The 16592-nt window shown below is 32.8% G+C and overlaps 1 long non-coding RNA gene across 1 annotated transcript; it reads left to right on the top strand.

The window, feature by feature from the left end:
- The first annotated feature begins 1422 nt into the window (after nt 1–1422).
- LOC136203318 (uncharacterized) lies at nt 1423–5718 on the top strand. Its single transcript, XR_010674789.1, has 3 exons — nt 1423–1597; nt 2527–3497; nt 5218–5718. It is a non-coding gene; the product is annotated as an uncharacterized lncRNA (long non-coding RNA).
- The last annotated feature ends 10874 nt before the right edge of the window (nt 5719–16592 follow it).

Raw genomic sequence — 16592 nt, 5'->3', positions numbered from 1 at the left:
ACAAGGATTACAACTTAAGATGAAATAATATATATAGAGAGAATCAGTTAATCATCTTAAGGATTTGCTAAACAATTCAATTAGGGAAAGAGATTATGCAATTAAAAATCCCATGGATTCTCCCAGTAAAGCTTGCTGAAATTTTGAACATTGAAGATGTATAACAATGAAGTCCCTTTTCTCATATAAAATATGGAATTAAAAAAATTTGTTCTTCTGGGAGTTAGATTAATTAACTATTACAGTTTGAAGGTTATATTAATTAATTTTTGATGCAATTGTTTTTGTGATGGAGATGTTCAAACATTGAGTTTCTGCAACATGTGTTTTGGCAAAGAAGAAGATAGATAAATGTTTATTAAAATTCCGTAAAAAGAAAAGATTTAATAGAACCTTTGTTAGGTTTTTTGGGATGTGGCTTATTTCTATTGGCCAGACATACCACGTCAGAAGTTTGACATGGTATGCCTGGCATACACTAAAAATATGTTAAGGCTAAATCTAACTTTTGGTTAGGGCTAAATTTGAATTACATTAATTATGGCCGCCGATTTTCTAGATCTTTTTTACCCTTAATTCATTGTAAGGATATAGTAGTTCATATTAAGGATGATAACGGGTACTGTACCTACGCGTATCCGGTATTACCGATCCTAATAATTAGGTTATAAATTTGTCAAGCTAAGAGCTAAGTTGATACTAGGATGATAATGGTTATGTACCCGCCGGTATCTAGTACTACCGTTTCTAATGGGATTACCGGTACTCTATATGAGACGAGTATGAGCTTAAAAATTACCAGTGATTGGTATGATAATATTGCGGGTACCCTTTAACCGGTGGTCCCGACTCCTTTATAGACCCGGATGTGATTCGAACCCATGACCTCCCAAGGCATAGGTAAGCTCTCAACCACTAGGCTAAGAGCTTCACCAGTGCATTATAAGCATATAAAAAAGCCATTAATTTTGTACTTTTAAGGTGTACATAAATTAACAAATTCAATAAAATACTTAGCACCATATTTTATTATTAATTTCTTTCTAAAAATCCCAACATTGTACCTACGGTTATCCGGTACTACCGATTCCAATGGAATTACGAGTACTCTGTATAAAAAAAAAGTATGAGAGGAGTATCAATTCAAAATAATTAACAATTAAGGGTATGGAAATACAACGCATACCTGTTACCCAGTGGTCCCAACTCCTTTATATGAAAAATATATTGATAACCTAAAAATTTAACAAGTGGGATTTGAAAGCATAACTTATTGTCTTATCGAGTGACCTAAACCTTTTAACTAAATTACTTTTATTGAATAAGTTTGAAAACATATGGCTTTATATATTAGTCATTGTTAATTAGAGTCTCTATATAAGAAAACCCTAAATTGCTCTTCCGCCACCAGCAGCCGCCATCTACATCACTCTCAATATTCTTCCTGCTATGTGTCTAGCTAGCAGATTGGGAATAAACAAGACAATAAGAAGCGCAATATTTCAGTTTTTCCAGTTCATTAGTGTCAACTTCTTCTTCATTTGAAACTCGTTTTGACATACCACAGATGCTAGATTGGTAAAATCTGATATCCAAGGTAACATCTGTTTAAGTGTTAAATGAGTTTTTGTGTCATCTTGAGTAGGGAGCAATTATTTAGATCCTTTTTTCTGTTGTGGCATAACTAGATTGTGCAGGCAGTACAGGTACCATTTTTCCGGATCTCTTTCTTGCTTTGAATTTGATTGTTTCGACAATTTTCTGAAATCTTCTTTTCCTTCATGTTCAATCTAATATTAGGAAAATTGAAGCTTGTTATTTGAGAGATAATTATTTCCTTGTATCCTTCAATTTAAAGAACTTACCCATATTTCTTACCCCTATAATATTTGTCTCTTAAATCTCGATTGAGCTTTGACTTTCTTCCTCTTGTTCTTCAATCTTATTTGTTAATGTATTATTATATTTTTAATATTTATAAATATGCCCCCTATATTTTTTATATGTTTCGGTTTCCTATGTTTTTCAGAAATTACTTTTCCTAGCTAATATGGTTTCCGTATCTGTTTCCCTTTCCGTGCAACATAGGTAAAGCGTATTGATGTTTTCCAAAGAGATTTTGTTGTAGTTTCCAAAGGCAAAGGAATTATTAAAGATTGGGATTTTAGGATTCACAGGCCTATTTTTACATTAATTGCAAGTCTCTTAAAGTGACTCAACTCTTATCTGAATTCCTGTAAAGTTGAAGCTGGTACAAGTGTGATATGATTATTTTATGCAAAAGTTAAACATTTCTACATTTTATTTACTTATGAGGTTAGAACACTAAATGAGATGAAGGATTGAAAGCAAAATTAATTAAGGAGATGTCTCATTAACAACTTCTAATGGTTTAAAAAGGCTTTCTTTTTCTTCAAATTGCTTTATTTTTCCTCAAATTAGTGTTCGAATTGGTTAGTTTAGTTGCTTGATTGAGACAAGGAAGCAAGCTAAACGATGATTTTAACTTAGTTTAATTTTGCGCAGGAAAAACGATGGTCCTCAAGAAACACGAAGAAACTTCATGTCAATATGTGAGTGCATCACCAAATCTATCGGGCACTCCCAATAACAAAAAAGGATACTCTAGCATTGATTGCATAATGTGGCCGGCGAAAACGATACTCTTCTTCCTCCTTGATTATATCCAAGGCCAGAAGCCGTTGATACTCGCAGTTAACTTGCGCCAGCTCTTTCTTAAGCTTTAATACTACCTTTCTATAATCGTCTTTGTTCCTCTCATAGTCCCGACATTTCTTTTTGAGCTTTCGGTTTACTTGCATCAAATTTGACGCCTCTGGTTCTGCAGTAATGACAGGCTCTGTTTCCAAACCGTGCTCTGCATCAACTGAATTAACCAATAATCCTCTAACTCTAGGCCTCTCTACCGCATGGTATCCAATTAAACCACAATGATAATCCCAGTACTCCCATGTCATTTCCTTCAATCGAGCTTTAAGCTTCTGGAAAAGGGAAGTTATCTCAAACCCTTGTTTGTTGCGTGTTGGTTCAACAAAATTTGCTTCAAGAACACCGGCCACCCCTCTACCCCTATTGCTTGAATAGCTCACAACTGGCCAAAATGGCAGTATTAAGCGATTTTTATAGTAGACACTGAAACCATGGACATTTACATGTGGAGCTTCTTTTATAAACCCAATTGTAGTTATGACCTCACCCTCTTTAACTCCATCACGTCGAGGTTTGTACAAGATGAATTGTGAAAACTTGAGATCATTGGCAAGATTGTGATGCTCGACAAGTCGCCCACGCAATATTATTCTGAAAGTTTCAGGTAGTCGCAAGTACAATATAGACAAATACACTCGGAGGGAATAATGTAATCGGTTTGCTATGTGCTGTTCACCACTTTTTTTTTTATATCCCCACTTATATGGATATCCTGCTTCTCTCTCTTGGTTTCTCCAAGCAATGATTTTCTCACCTCCCTCTAAAAGGTCAGTTTTGTTCTTCTGATCCATTATCTTTTTTCTTACTTGTTATTATCTTTCTTTCTGATTCTGTAATTGAGTTATAGAGTCATGGAAACTGATGTGTAAGCTATGGTTATGAACCCAGTGCATTGAAGGTACGGTTAAAAACGTGATGCTTGTTTGAGTGCCTGTTGTTTTGTCTCTAAAGTTAGTCTCGACGTGTGATGCTTGTTTGAGCGGCTATTGTTTTGTGCTTTTAACTTGTTTTAGGGTGTCTTTGGTGTGTCGTAATGCAATGTAATATAATCAAAGATGCAATGTAATAGAATGAAATAGTGATTCAATTACAATGTTTGATTGACAAATAGAACAAATATGATAAAAATGTAATTACCATTACAATACTTATATTATTTGGTTAGTTAAATGTAATCATAAAATTTATTTACATAATTAAACTTAACAAAAAAAAACATGAAAAATGTGAAATTAGTATATAGTTTTCCGTATTTTCATATTATTTTTTTACATTTTTCTCGTGTTTTCGTTTTCCCTTTTCAGGTTTTCTATTTTCTTTTTCTCTGATTTTTCTTATTTTTTTAATTTTTTACATTTTTTTTTTCTTTTTTTCGTTTTGAGTTTTTCTAGTTTTTGAGAATGATGAGAGGTGAGATTTGACAAATGAGGGGTTAGAAATTATGATTACATGTTTTGAATGTAAGGATGATTAAAGCAATTTTTTTTATGTAATTGAGATTACAATATCGTTGAACAAAATTTAATCTACGAATTTTTCATTCAATTGCAATAAAATTTTAATATGCAACCAAACGTAATGACACTTCAAAGTAATGAGCATTCTATTACAAAACTCATTACATCTTACCAAACGGCCTCTTAGTGTTTGCTAATTGGACAAATGATGTTCTTGCATGCCACACAGAAAATTACAACAGTTTTGCATAAAAATAACTGACCTTAATTCAAAGAATACTTGAAAGATTGTCAAATAGGGCATGAATAGACGAGCTGACCTGGTTAAATCGTGGAACTAATGAAATTCAATTCAATTTTTTATTTATAGACGAAGTAACCTGTTTATAAACCGGTTGACCTGGTTAAGTTGTTTGAATATTCAAATTCAATTAAAATCGTATTTTTTAGACGGCTTGATCTTTTTAAGCCATTTAAGTAATAAAATTCTATTAAATTCATATGGTTTAGATGAGTTGGCTTGGTTACGTCATTTAAGTAATCATCATATTCAATTAACTTTGAATTGTTTACGCGAGTTGACCTGTCATATCATTTTAGCACCATAAGTAACAGATAACAAACACATGTACACACGGGAAAAAAAAATTATATTGTGTTGCATACGAAATGGACAAAACAAATCCAAATATTTTGTCAAATTGAAAATTATTAATCTCCAATTCAACTATGAAATTATAATAATTTAAGAAAAATATTAAAACCACTTAATATATGTGTTTCTTAATGATTACTGAAATTGACTCAATTTAGAAGTATTATAGGTAAAATTGTTCGTGGTTGCCAAAGTTAGGGGTCAAGTTGAAGCATATTAGAAGTTAGGGTAAAATTTGTCTTGATTGTCAATATTTGTTTGATTTCATGAGACAACTTATACAGCCTTTTTCGAGACCTTTTAGGAGCATTTAATGTCGGTTTTTAAGCCTTTTCTGATTCTCCCAAATGTAATTCTTGGTGAACTTCTTATCAGATAAAAGTACAGAGAGAAGATACTGTGTTTGTGATGAAACTAGTCCGAAACTAGACATTTTCGTTGCAGCAGGTCGGAGAACTTTTGAAAGGCTACACAATGTGAACTCTATTCCGAACTTCATTATCACATTTCCTGTCCTTCAAAATCTCCATTATTTACAAACTCGGGGGAGGAAAACACGGTACCAGAGTAGATTTCGTCGCTAATGAGATGGATTCCTTTGATAGAGGGTTTGAAGGGTTAGTGACGAGCACACCCTTTGGCTTCTTCAAGATAAGATTTGGAAGCCATTTGAACTTGTGCATTGAATTGGTACAATTTCAACTCCAGTTCTCCTATTAAGATCTCTATCAAATCTGCATAAATTAAGTTGTAAATTAGAGGTCAGAAACGTAACTTAGATGTTGTTTTCATTAAATGGTACTTTGTGATTATCCCAACAACAATTGCCTTTGTAATAACAGAGAAGCATAGATGGATGCTCTTTTCAATATTGAATTTGCTAGTAGGATATGAGAATGGTAAAGACTATGCACGTTCCTTTTCAATAAAACATAGGACACGAGAACGTGGAGGAAACGTGTAAATATTAAAAATATTGGGTCACATTTATAAACATTAAAAATATATTTTTATATTTGAATTTTTGTAATATAACTAAATAAACACATATAAAAGAAATTATAATACTCTTATCTCAACGTAATTATGAAATACATGAAATATAAATAATGTCAAAAAACTTTTTGAAAAAAAAAAACAATGAAAGCTTTCGTCTCTATCTTTTGGTTTATCTCAGATTTTTTTTATTGCACATACTGTCGATGTACTCTTTTGGATATTCCTACTGGTTTTCCCTTCAAATAACAATCGACCTTAATTGCTCTATTTAGCTATGTTTTTTTTTCTGAAATGAAATTCAATCGTTTTTTGTCTGGAAAACGGGTTTCCCAAACAGATACGCATATCCAACTTCTGAATATTACGGATACGGCCCCGAAACTTATCCCAACAGTTTCCGGGAGTTTCCGTATCCGAAACCTATCGGAAACGTGATACATGTTGAAGTGTTCGTGCATCATATGAATTGAGGTTGGACATGCATATTTAGATATTGGCTCGACCCACCCGGAACTCGATCAAGTCTGCACATAGAACGTGTCTCTTGTTTGTGGGAATTGGCATGCAGGTAGGGCCACCAGTCCAACTAGTCCTGCAACTGCTACTAACTACAGACATAATTCTAATGGTTTAAAAAGGCTTTCTTTTTCTTCAAATTGCTTTATTTTTCCTCAAATTAGTGTTCGAATTGGTTAGTTTAGTTGCTTGATTGAGACAAGGAAGCAAGCTAAACGATGATTTTAACTTAGTTTAATTTTGCGCAGGAAAAACGATGGTCCTCAAGAAACACGAAGAAACTTCATGTCAATATGTGAGTGCATCACCAAATCTATCGGGCACTCCCAATAACAAAAAAGGATACTCTAGCATTGATTGCATAATGTGGCCGGCGAAAACGATACTCTTCTTCCTCCTTGATTATATCCAAGGCCAGAAGCCGTTGATACTCGCAGTTAACTTGCGCCAGCTCTTTCTTAAGCTTTAATACTACCTTTCTATAATCGTCTTTGTTCCTCTCATAGTCCCGACATTTCTTTTTGAGCTTTCGGTTTACTTGCATCAAATTTGACGCCTCTGGTTCTGCAGTAATGACAGGCTCTGTTTCCAAACCGTGCTCTGCATCAACTGAATTAACCAATAATCCTCTAACTCTAGGCCTCTCTACCGCATGGTATCCAATTAAACCACAATGATAATCCCAGTACTCCCATGTCATTTCCTTCAATCGAGCTTTAAGCTTCTGGAAAAGGGAAGTTATCTCAAACCCTTGTTTGTTGCGTGTTGGTTCAACAAAATTTGCTTCAAGAACACCGGCCACCCCTCTACCCCTATTGCTTGAATAGCTCACAACTGGCCAAAATGGCAGTATTAAGCGATTTTTATAGTAGACACTGAAACCATGGACATTTACATGTGGAGCTTCTTTTATAAACCCAATTGTAGTTATGACCTCACCCTCTTTAACTCCATCACGTCGAGGTTTGTACAAGATGAATTGTGAAAACTTGAGATCATTGGCAAGATTGTGATGCTCGACAAGTCGCCCACGCAATATTATTCTGAAAGTTTCAGGTAGTCGCAAGTACAATATAGACAAATACACTCGGAGGGAATAATGTAATCGGTTTGCTATGTGCTGTTCACCACTTTTTTTTTTATATCCCCACTTATATGGATATCCTGCTTCTCTCTCTTGGTTTCTCCAAGCAATGATTTTCTCACCTCCCTCTAAAAGGTCAGTTTTGTTCTTCTGATCCATTATCTTTTTTCTTACTTGTTATTATCTTTCTTTCTGATTCTGTAATTGAGTTATAGAGTCATGGAAACTGATGTGTAAGCTATGGTTATGAACCCAGTGCATTGAAGGTACGGTTAAAAACGTGATGCTTGTTTGAGTGCCTGTTGTTTTGTCTCTAAAGTTAGTCTCGACGTGTGATGCTTGTTTGAGCGGCTATTGTTTTGTGCTTTTAACTTGTTTTAGGGTGTCTTTGGTGTGTCGTAATGCAATGTAATATAATCAAAGATGCAATGTAATAGAATGAAATAGTGATTCAATTACAATGTTTGATTGACAAATAGAACAAATATGATAAAAATGTAATTACCATTACAATACTTATATTATTTGGTTAGTTAAATGTAATCATAAAATTTATTTACATAATTAAACTTAACAAAAAAAAACATGAAAAATGTGAAATTAGTATATAGTTTTCCGTATTTTCATATTATTTTTTTACATTTTTCTCGTGTTTTCGTTTTCCCTTTTCAGGTTTTCTATTTTCTTTTTCTCTGATTTTTCTTATTTTTTTAATTTTTTACATTTTTTTTTTCTTTTTTTCGTTTTGAGTTTTTCTAGTTTTTGAGAATGATGAGAGGTGAGATTTGACAAATGAGGGGTTAGAAATTATGATTACATGTTTTGAATGTAAGGATGATTAAAGCAATTTTTTTTATGTAATTGAGATTACAATATCGTTGAACAAAATTTAATCTACGAATTTTTCATTCAATTGCAATAAAATTTTAATATGCAACCAAACGTAATGACACTTCAAAGTAATGAGCATTCTATTACAAAACTCATTACATCTTACCAAACGGCCTCTTAGTGTTTGCTAATTGGACAAATGATGTTCTTGCATGCCACACAGAAAATTACAACAGTTTTGCATAAAAATAACTGACCTTAATTCAAAGAATACTTGAAAGATTGTCAAATAGGGCATGAATAGACGAGCTGACCTGGTTAAATCGTGGAACTAATGAAATTCAATTCAATTTTTTATTTATAGACGAAGTAACCTGTTTATAAACCGGTTGACCTGGTTAAGTTGTTTGAATATTCAAATTCAATTAAAATCGTATTTTTTAGACGGCTTGATCTTTTTAAGCCATTTAAGTAATAAAATTCTATTAAATTCATATGGTTTAGATGAGTTGGCTTGGTTACGTCATTTAAGTAATCATCATATTCAATTAACTTTGAATTGTTTACGCGAGTTGACCTGTCATATCATTTTAGCACCATAAGTAACAGATAACAAACACATGTACACACGGGAAAAAAAAATTATATTGTGTTGCATACGAAATGGACAAAACAAATCCAAATATTTTGTCAAATTGAAAATTATTAATCTCCAATTCAACTATGAAATTATAATAATTTAAGAAAAATATTAAAACCACTTAATATATGTGTTTCTTAATGATTACTGAAATTGACTCAATTTAGAAGTATTATAGGTAAAATTGTTCGTGGTTGCCAAAGTTAGGGGTCAAGTTGAAGCATATTAGAAGTTAGGGTAAAATTTGTCTTGATTGTCAATATTTGTTTGATTTCATGAGACAACTTATACAGCCTTTTTCGAGACCTTTTAGGAGCATTTAATGTCGGTTTTTAAGCCTTTTCTGATTCTCCCAAATGTAATTCTTGGTGAACTTCTTATCAGATAAAAGTACAGAGAGAAGATACTGTGTTTGTGATGAAACTAGTCCGAAACTAGACATTTTCGTTGCAGCAGGTCGGAGAACTTTTGAAAGGCTACACAATGTGAACTCTATTCCGAACTTCATTATCACATTTCCTGTCCTTCAAAATCTCCATTATTTACAAACTCGGGGGAGGAAAACACGGTACCAGAGTAGATTTCGTCGCTAATGAGATGGATTCCTTTGATAGAGGGTTTGAAGGGTTAGTGACGAGCACACCCTTTGGCTTCTTCAAGATAAGATTTGGAAGCCATTTGAACTTGTGCATTGAATTGGTACAATTTCAACTCCAGTTCTCCTATTAAGATCTCTATCAAATCTGCATAAATTAAGTTGTAAATTAGAGGTCAGAAACGTAACTTAGATGTTGTTTTCATTAAATGGTACTTTGTGATTATCCCAACAACAATTGCCTTTGTAATAACAGAGAAGCATAGATGGATGCTCTTTTCAATATTGAATTTGCTAGTAGGATATGAGAATGGTAAAGACTATGCACGTTCCTTTTCAATAAAACATAGGACACGAGAACGTGGAGGAAACGTGTAAATATTAAAAATATTGGGTCACATTTATAAACATTAAAAATATATTTTTATATTTGAATTTTTGTAATATAACTAAATAAACACATATAAAAGAAATTATAATACTCTTATCTCAACGTAATTATGAAATACATGAAATATAAATAATGTCAAAAAACTTTTTGAAAAAAAAAAACAATGAAAGCTTTCGTCTCTATCTTTTGGTTTATCTCAGATTTTTTTTATTGCACATACTGTCGATGTACTCTTTGGGATATTCCTACTGGTTTTCCCTTCAAATAACAATCGACCTTAATTGCTCTATTCAGCTATGTTTTTTTTTCTGAAATGAAATTCAATCGTTTTTTGTCTGGAAAACGGGTTTCCCAAACAGATACGCATATCCAACTTCTGAATATTACGGATACGGCCCCGAAACTTATCCCAACAGTTTCCGGGAGTTTCCGTATCCGAAACCTATCGGAAACGTGATACATGTTGAAGTGTTCGTGCATCATATGAATTGAGGTTGGACATGCATATTTAGATATTGGCTCGACCCACCCGGAACTCGATCAAGTCTGCACATAGAACGTGTCTCTTGTTTGTGGGAATTGGCATGCAGGTAGGGCCACCAGTCCAACTAGTCCTGCAACTGCTACTAACTGCAGACATAAATATATATATTCAACAACACAAACATTAACATTAATCTTCATAAAGAAAATGAATAGGAAGTTAGGGATAAAAATCTTAGCAACAGCCTTTGGTTGGAAATTAAGAAGTTTAGGATCAACACATTGTTTGACTTTATCCTCACTCAACCTTGGACTTGCCCAAGTGACAAGGCTCCGTTGTCCCTTAGGTTTAGTGTGATCAACGGGCTTTCTACCTGTCGAAAGATCTAGAAGAACTACTCCAAAACTATATACATCAAACCTGTCCAAATCATAACTTATAATTATTAAACAATCACTTACTCTATGATAAGAAACATAGATAGAATGACTTACTGTGGAGCATGATACCCAAAAGCTCACCTTAGCTAGATATGTTAATGGGCTGGTTGATCTGCACAACTTGTCTAAGCCCACGTCATATGAGTAGAGGTTGGACATGTATATTTAGATATTGGCTCGGCCCACTCTGAACCCAATAAGTCTGCACATATAACGGATTGGATTTGGAATTTGTCTTAAAAGTTGTGTCCAACTTGGTTCGACTCGTCAGTATATTATATACATTTTATATATGTATTTATTACCTTTATTTGATTTTTATTATTTTGTTAAATATATTTTAATCACATGAAATTATTTTTGTTGAGTTTTATTGAATTATTGATAATTTTAGTTTGTTTGCTTTCTTTATTATATTTTAATTTAATTTTAATGAATTTGTTAAATATAAATATATACTTAGTTTGACGAACTAGGTTGAGTTAGTAATCATTTTTCGAGCCCAAGCCCGATGAAAATATGATACTTGGACAATATAATTTATTATAAAACTCAAGTAGGTTCCATCCAATCCGGGGCCAGCTCTACCCATGATCATATCTAATTTTAAAAGATAAAAATTATTGGACAAAAATACCTTCCTTCGAGAGAGGAGGCGCCATCCCTTACTCGTCATTTTGGAATCGCGCTCGAGAGAGAATTCCTGAACTCATATTGAGCTTAAAAAATTACCACTGACGGATATGAGAATATTGCGGGTATCCTTTAATCGGTGGTCTCGACTCCTTTATATAAATAACATATTAATAATTCCATGTAAGGATATGACTGTTAAGACTAAGGATGATAATTAACGGGTACTGTACCCACAGGTATCTAGTACTACCGATCCTAATGAGATTATGCCTGCTTTGTATAAAAAATGTATGAGACGAGTATCAATTCAAAATAATTAACAATTACGGGTATGAGAATACAACGCATACCTGTTACCTAGTGGTTCCTACTCCTTTATATGAAAAATATATTAATAATCTAAAAATTTAAGAAGTTGGATGTGAAACCATAATTTATTGTCTCATCCATTGACCAAAACCACTTAACTAAATTACTTTTATTGAATAAGTTTGAAAAATATTGGGATAAGGTGCAAAAGTACCACTAACTTTTATAGTAAGGATCAATTTTACCCATAACATTTAAAATAGTGCAATTTTACCCCTATCGTTGGCACGCAAGGGTAGTTTTACCCATAACATTGTCAAATTGGACCAATTTGAGAAATAATTCATCAAACTGTCTTTTCGGTCATGAATTTTGTCGTCTAGACGTCACATCCGAGTCATTTTATCACTCATTCATAACATATTATAAACATATACCGTCTATTGTACGAGTTGGACAAAAAAAAAATTCAAAATATTTCACCTAATTTATAAATATTAATCTTTCATTCTATTATTAAATCACATAAAATACGAATTTATTTTTTAACAAACTGATATGTAATTAGTGCAGAATAATAAATAAAATATATGTGTATTAATAATGTCTGAAATTGATCTAACTTAATAACCTTAGGAGTAAAATTGCTTTTTAAACGAATGTTAGAGGTAAAATTGCAAATTGTTCTTGACTATAAAAAGTGTATTTTTACACCTTATCTGAAAAATATATCCTTTATATATTAGTCATTGTTAATTATAGTCTCTATATAAGAAAACACTAAATCACTCTTCCGCCTCCAGCAGGCGCTGTGTCTAGCTAGCAGATTGGGAATAAACAAGACAATAAGCATCGCAATTCCAGTTTTTCCAGTTCATTAGTGTCAACTTCTTCTTCATTTGAAAATCAGTTTTGACATAGTAATTTTCCACCGATGCTATATTGGTAAAATCTGATATCCTAGGTAACATCTCCGTTTAAGTGTTAAATGAGTTTTTTTTTGTGTCATCTTGAGTAGGGAGCAATTATTTAGATTCTTTTATGTTGTGGCATAATTAGACTGTGCAGGCAGTACAAGTACCGTTTTTCCAAATCTCTTTCTTGCTTTGAATTTGATTGTTTTGACAATTTTCTGAAATCTTCTTTTCCTTCATGTTCAATGTTTTAGTTGATATCATGGCCATGAGATCCCAAAGAGAATAATTTCTTATATAAGTAAAGCGCCATGAAGCACAGCCCGTTTCCGGCGGAAACTGATAATCTAATATTAGAAAAATTGAAGCTTGCTATTTGAGAGATAATCCTTTCCTTATATCTGTCAATTTAAAGAACTTACCCATATTTCTTTCCTTTGTAATCTTTGTCTCTTAAATCTCGATTGAGCTTGGACTTTCTTCCTCTTGTTCTTGAATCTTGTTTTTTTAATGTATTATTATATTTTTAATATTTATAAATATGCCCCCTATATTTTTAATATTTACATGTTTTCCCATGTTTCGGTTTCCTATGTTTTTCAGAAATTACGTTTCCTAGTATGTTTCAGTTTCCGTTTCCGTTTTCATGCAACATGGGTAAAGCGTATTGATGTTTTCCAAAGAGATTTTGTTATAGTTTCCAAAGGCAAAGGAGTTATTAAAGATTAGGATTTTAGGGTTCACCAGCCTATTTTTACATTAATTGCAAGTCTCTTAAAGGAACTCAACTCTTCTCTGAATTCCTATAAAGTTGAAGATGATACAAGTGTGATATGATTATTTGATGCAGAAGTTGAACATTTCTACATATTATATATTTATGAGGTAAACGATTGAAAGCAAAATTAATTTGGTATGCACCCATGGTTGACAGGAATTTAAACCATTATTTCTCTATTTAATACCATCTTTATATGCAAGAGCAGACACCACACATCTATTAAATTAGTAAAAAATAAATTTTATTATTAAGTTGTTATAGTTCTTTTACTGGACTTATTTTAACATGATTAAGGAGATATCTTCATCAACAACTTCTTCTAATGGTCTGAAAAATGCTTTCTTTTTCTTCAAATTGCTGTATTTTTCTTCAAATTTAGTGTTCCACTTGGTAAGGAGATGTCTTCATCAACGACTTCTAATGGTCTGAAAAATGCTTTATTTTTCTTCAAATTTCTTTACTTTTTTTCAAATTTAGTGTTGGATTTGGTAAGGAAATGTCTTCATCAACAACTTCTTATGGTCTAAAAAATTCTTTCTTTTTCTTCAAATTTAGTGTTCTGACTTAGTTTAATTTTGTGCAGGAAAACTATGGTCCTCAAGAAACAGGAAGAAACTTCATGTCAATATGTGAGTGCATCACCAAATCTTTCAGGCACTCCCAATGACAAAAAAGGATATTCTAGCATTGATTTCATAATGTGGCTGGCGAAAACGATACTCTTCTCTCTCTTGGTTTCACCAAGCTATGATTTTCCCAGCTCGGTGTAAAAGGTCAGTTTTGTTCTTCTGATCTTTCTTTTTTATTGTGTATTTGGGTTACACGGGTTGCTTTTATTAATTAACTAATTTGATGTTTGGTTTATTTGAACCCTAAATCTGTAAAACCTAATCTAACCTTTGAATGCTAATTCAATCTCATTAATTCTTGTTTCTGTTTTTTTCTGTAATATTGAATTTTTGAATTGGTTAGCATACATTAATTTTTTCCGAGTGCATTGAAGGAAGGCTTAAGAACATAATGCTTGTTTGAGTGCCAGTTGTTTTGTGTCTAAAGTTAGTCCGAATGTGATGCTTCTTTGAGTGGCTATTGTTTTGTGCTTTTAACTTTAATATATAGGAATCTAAACTAATTTAAAATCAAAATTAGTTGAAATTTAAACTAAAAGAAAAAACATGGCGACCAAGTCCTCAATAATATTGAGTTTGCTATTTGTTGTAGTCATCACTACATGTTAGGTTTTCTTTCTATTGAATTGTCCTTTGTTTTTCAGAATTTTGATTTCATATATAATGATAAAATTTACACTTGAACAATGGTGTAGAAAAAGGAGAAGACGGTGATGAGATAATATCTTTTGTTTGGAAGAAATGTTCAGATTGCAACGATCCCAGTAAATGGCATTATGAAACTCGTTGACTGTATCAAGGATCGATGTCTGAGCTCTCCTAAAATATCTAAGCTCGACTCTCCAATCATAATTGATAAACATCATTCTTCTTCTACTCGGACTGTTTTTACTTTCTTTACCCTCTATGTATGCATACCTTTTTAAAGGCCAACGTCGAAAGACACTTTCTTCTATGTTGCACCTTATTTTCGAACTCGAAGGAGTTGCCAAACTTTGAAGCAATGACACTACATCAGCATTATCATCTAGATAGTATGTAGACTTGTTTGGTTTTTGTCCAACTTTATGTAAGTTTTATGTGTTTCTGAGTAGACTTTGAAAGTGTATATATGTGATCCACAATTATTGGAACCAAGATGCAATTTTGCATCTCCAAAACCAAAGGGCTTGAAATAGACAATTGGTTATGGGTCATTAACTCATTCTTTTTCTACATATTTTATTATTATTATTTTTTGGCCTAATACATTGCGAGCTCCTTGAACTTGTCCAAAATAATAGATTGGTTCCCTGAACATTACAAGTGTCTCACCAGCTCTCTAAACTTGCTTATTTCGTATCACCACCTCCCTAAACTTGTCCATAAAAATAGATTACCTCTCTAAATTTCGCAAGTGTCTCACCAACTCCCTAAACTTGCTTATTTTATAACAACTAAATACAAAAACTTATTAAACCTAAATTATAAAAATACGTCTTCATGTATTTCAGAGCTAATTTTTTTTGCTTCTCCTACCTTTCAACCTATTATAAGAGTTAGTGTTGCAGTTTTGAGAGATTGAATGGATGAGGATTGAGAGTTAGTATTATCGTTTTTGTATTTAGTTTTTACAAAATAAGCAAGTTTGAGGAGTTGATGAGACACATGCAAAGTTCAGGGAGCTAATCTACTTTTATGGACAAGTATAGTGAGCTGGAGATAAGTTCAGGGAGCTGGCGAGACACTTGCAAAGGTTAGGAAGCGAATCAACTATTTTGGACAAGTTCAGAGAGCCTGTGATATATTAGGGCTTGTTTTTTTGTTTTGTTTTTTTAGGAAAGAAAATCTTCATTAACATAGACCACGAGAATCCTTACAAAGAGCAGAACCCAACCAGTATGAGGTTACGTTTTTTGGACATCGAAATTTTACTAATTTTTTAGTAAATAACTTTGTTACTTGAGTTCGTTTCTAGCTTTAGCATCTATCCTAATTCATGAAAAATTGAATTTCCCAATGAAAAGCAACTTGATAAATTGGTTGATCCTTTAAGTAGGGTTGAATAAACAAACAAACAAAAATCACAATTAAAATATAGTTTATCGAATCTTAGACAAACATGTCAGATATAGCCTGGGTTGGACTTTGGCTGGCCAGAGACATATTGACAGGAGAGACTTTCTTTTAAGTTAGGCAAAATTACAAAATTGGGTCAAATGGGAGACTCATTTACATATTAAACCCATTTACTAATTCTACTACATATCTAGACTGATTTTGTGCGACTTTCCAAAAATACCCTCAATATTTACGCGGAGCTCGCCCCATCCCGTCTGACTTCGCATATTCACCCATATGTGAAGCCTGCGAAGTTAATGTTTTAATTTACTTAATGAATTTAGTTCGCATATGCGAAGCCTGCGAAGCTGGAGTTTGTTTTGCTTGATGAATTTAGTTCGCATATGCGAATGCTGGATATGATTTCAAGCTAATACGCGAAGTGGTATATAACAAAAATT

Source organism: Euphorbia lathyris, chromosome 8 (genome assembly GCF_963576675.1).
Source record: "Euphorbia lathyris chromosome 8, ddEupLath1.1, whole genome shotgun sequence".
Lineage (NCBI taxonomy): Eukaryota > Viridiplantae > Streptophyta > Magnoliopsida > Malpighiales > Euphorbiaceae > Euphorbia > Euphorbia lathyris.
Note: the sequence above shows the minus strand (reverse complement) of the source record. Positions and strands in the feature narration are given on the sequence as shown.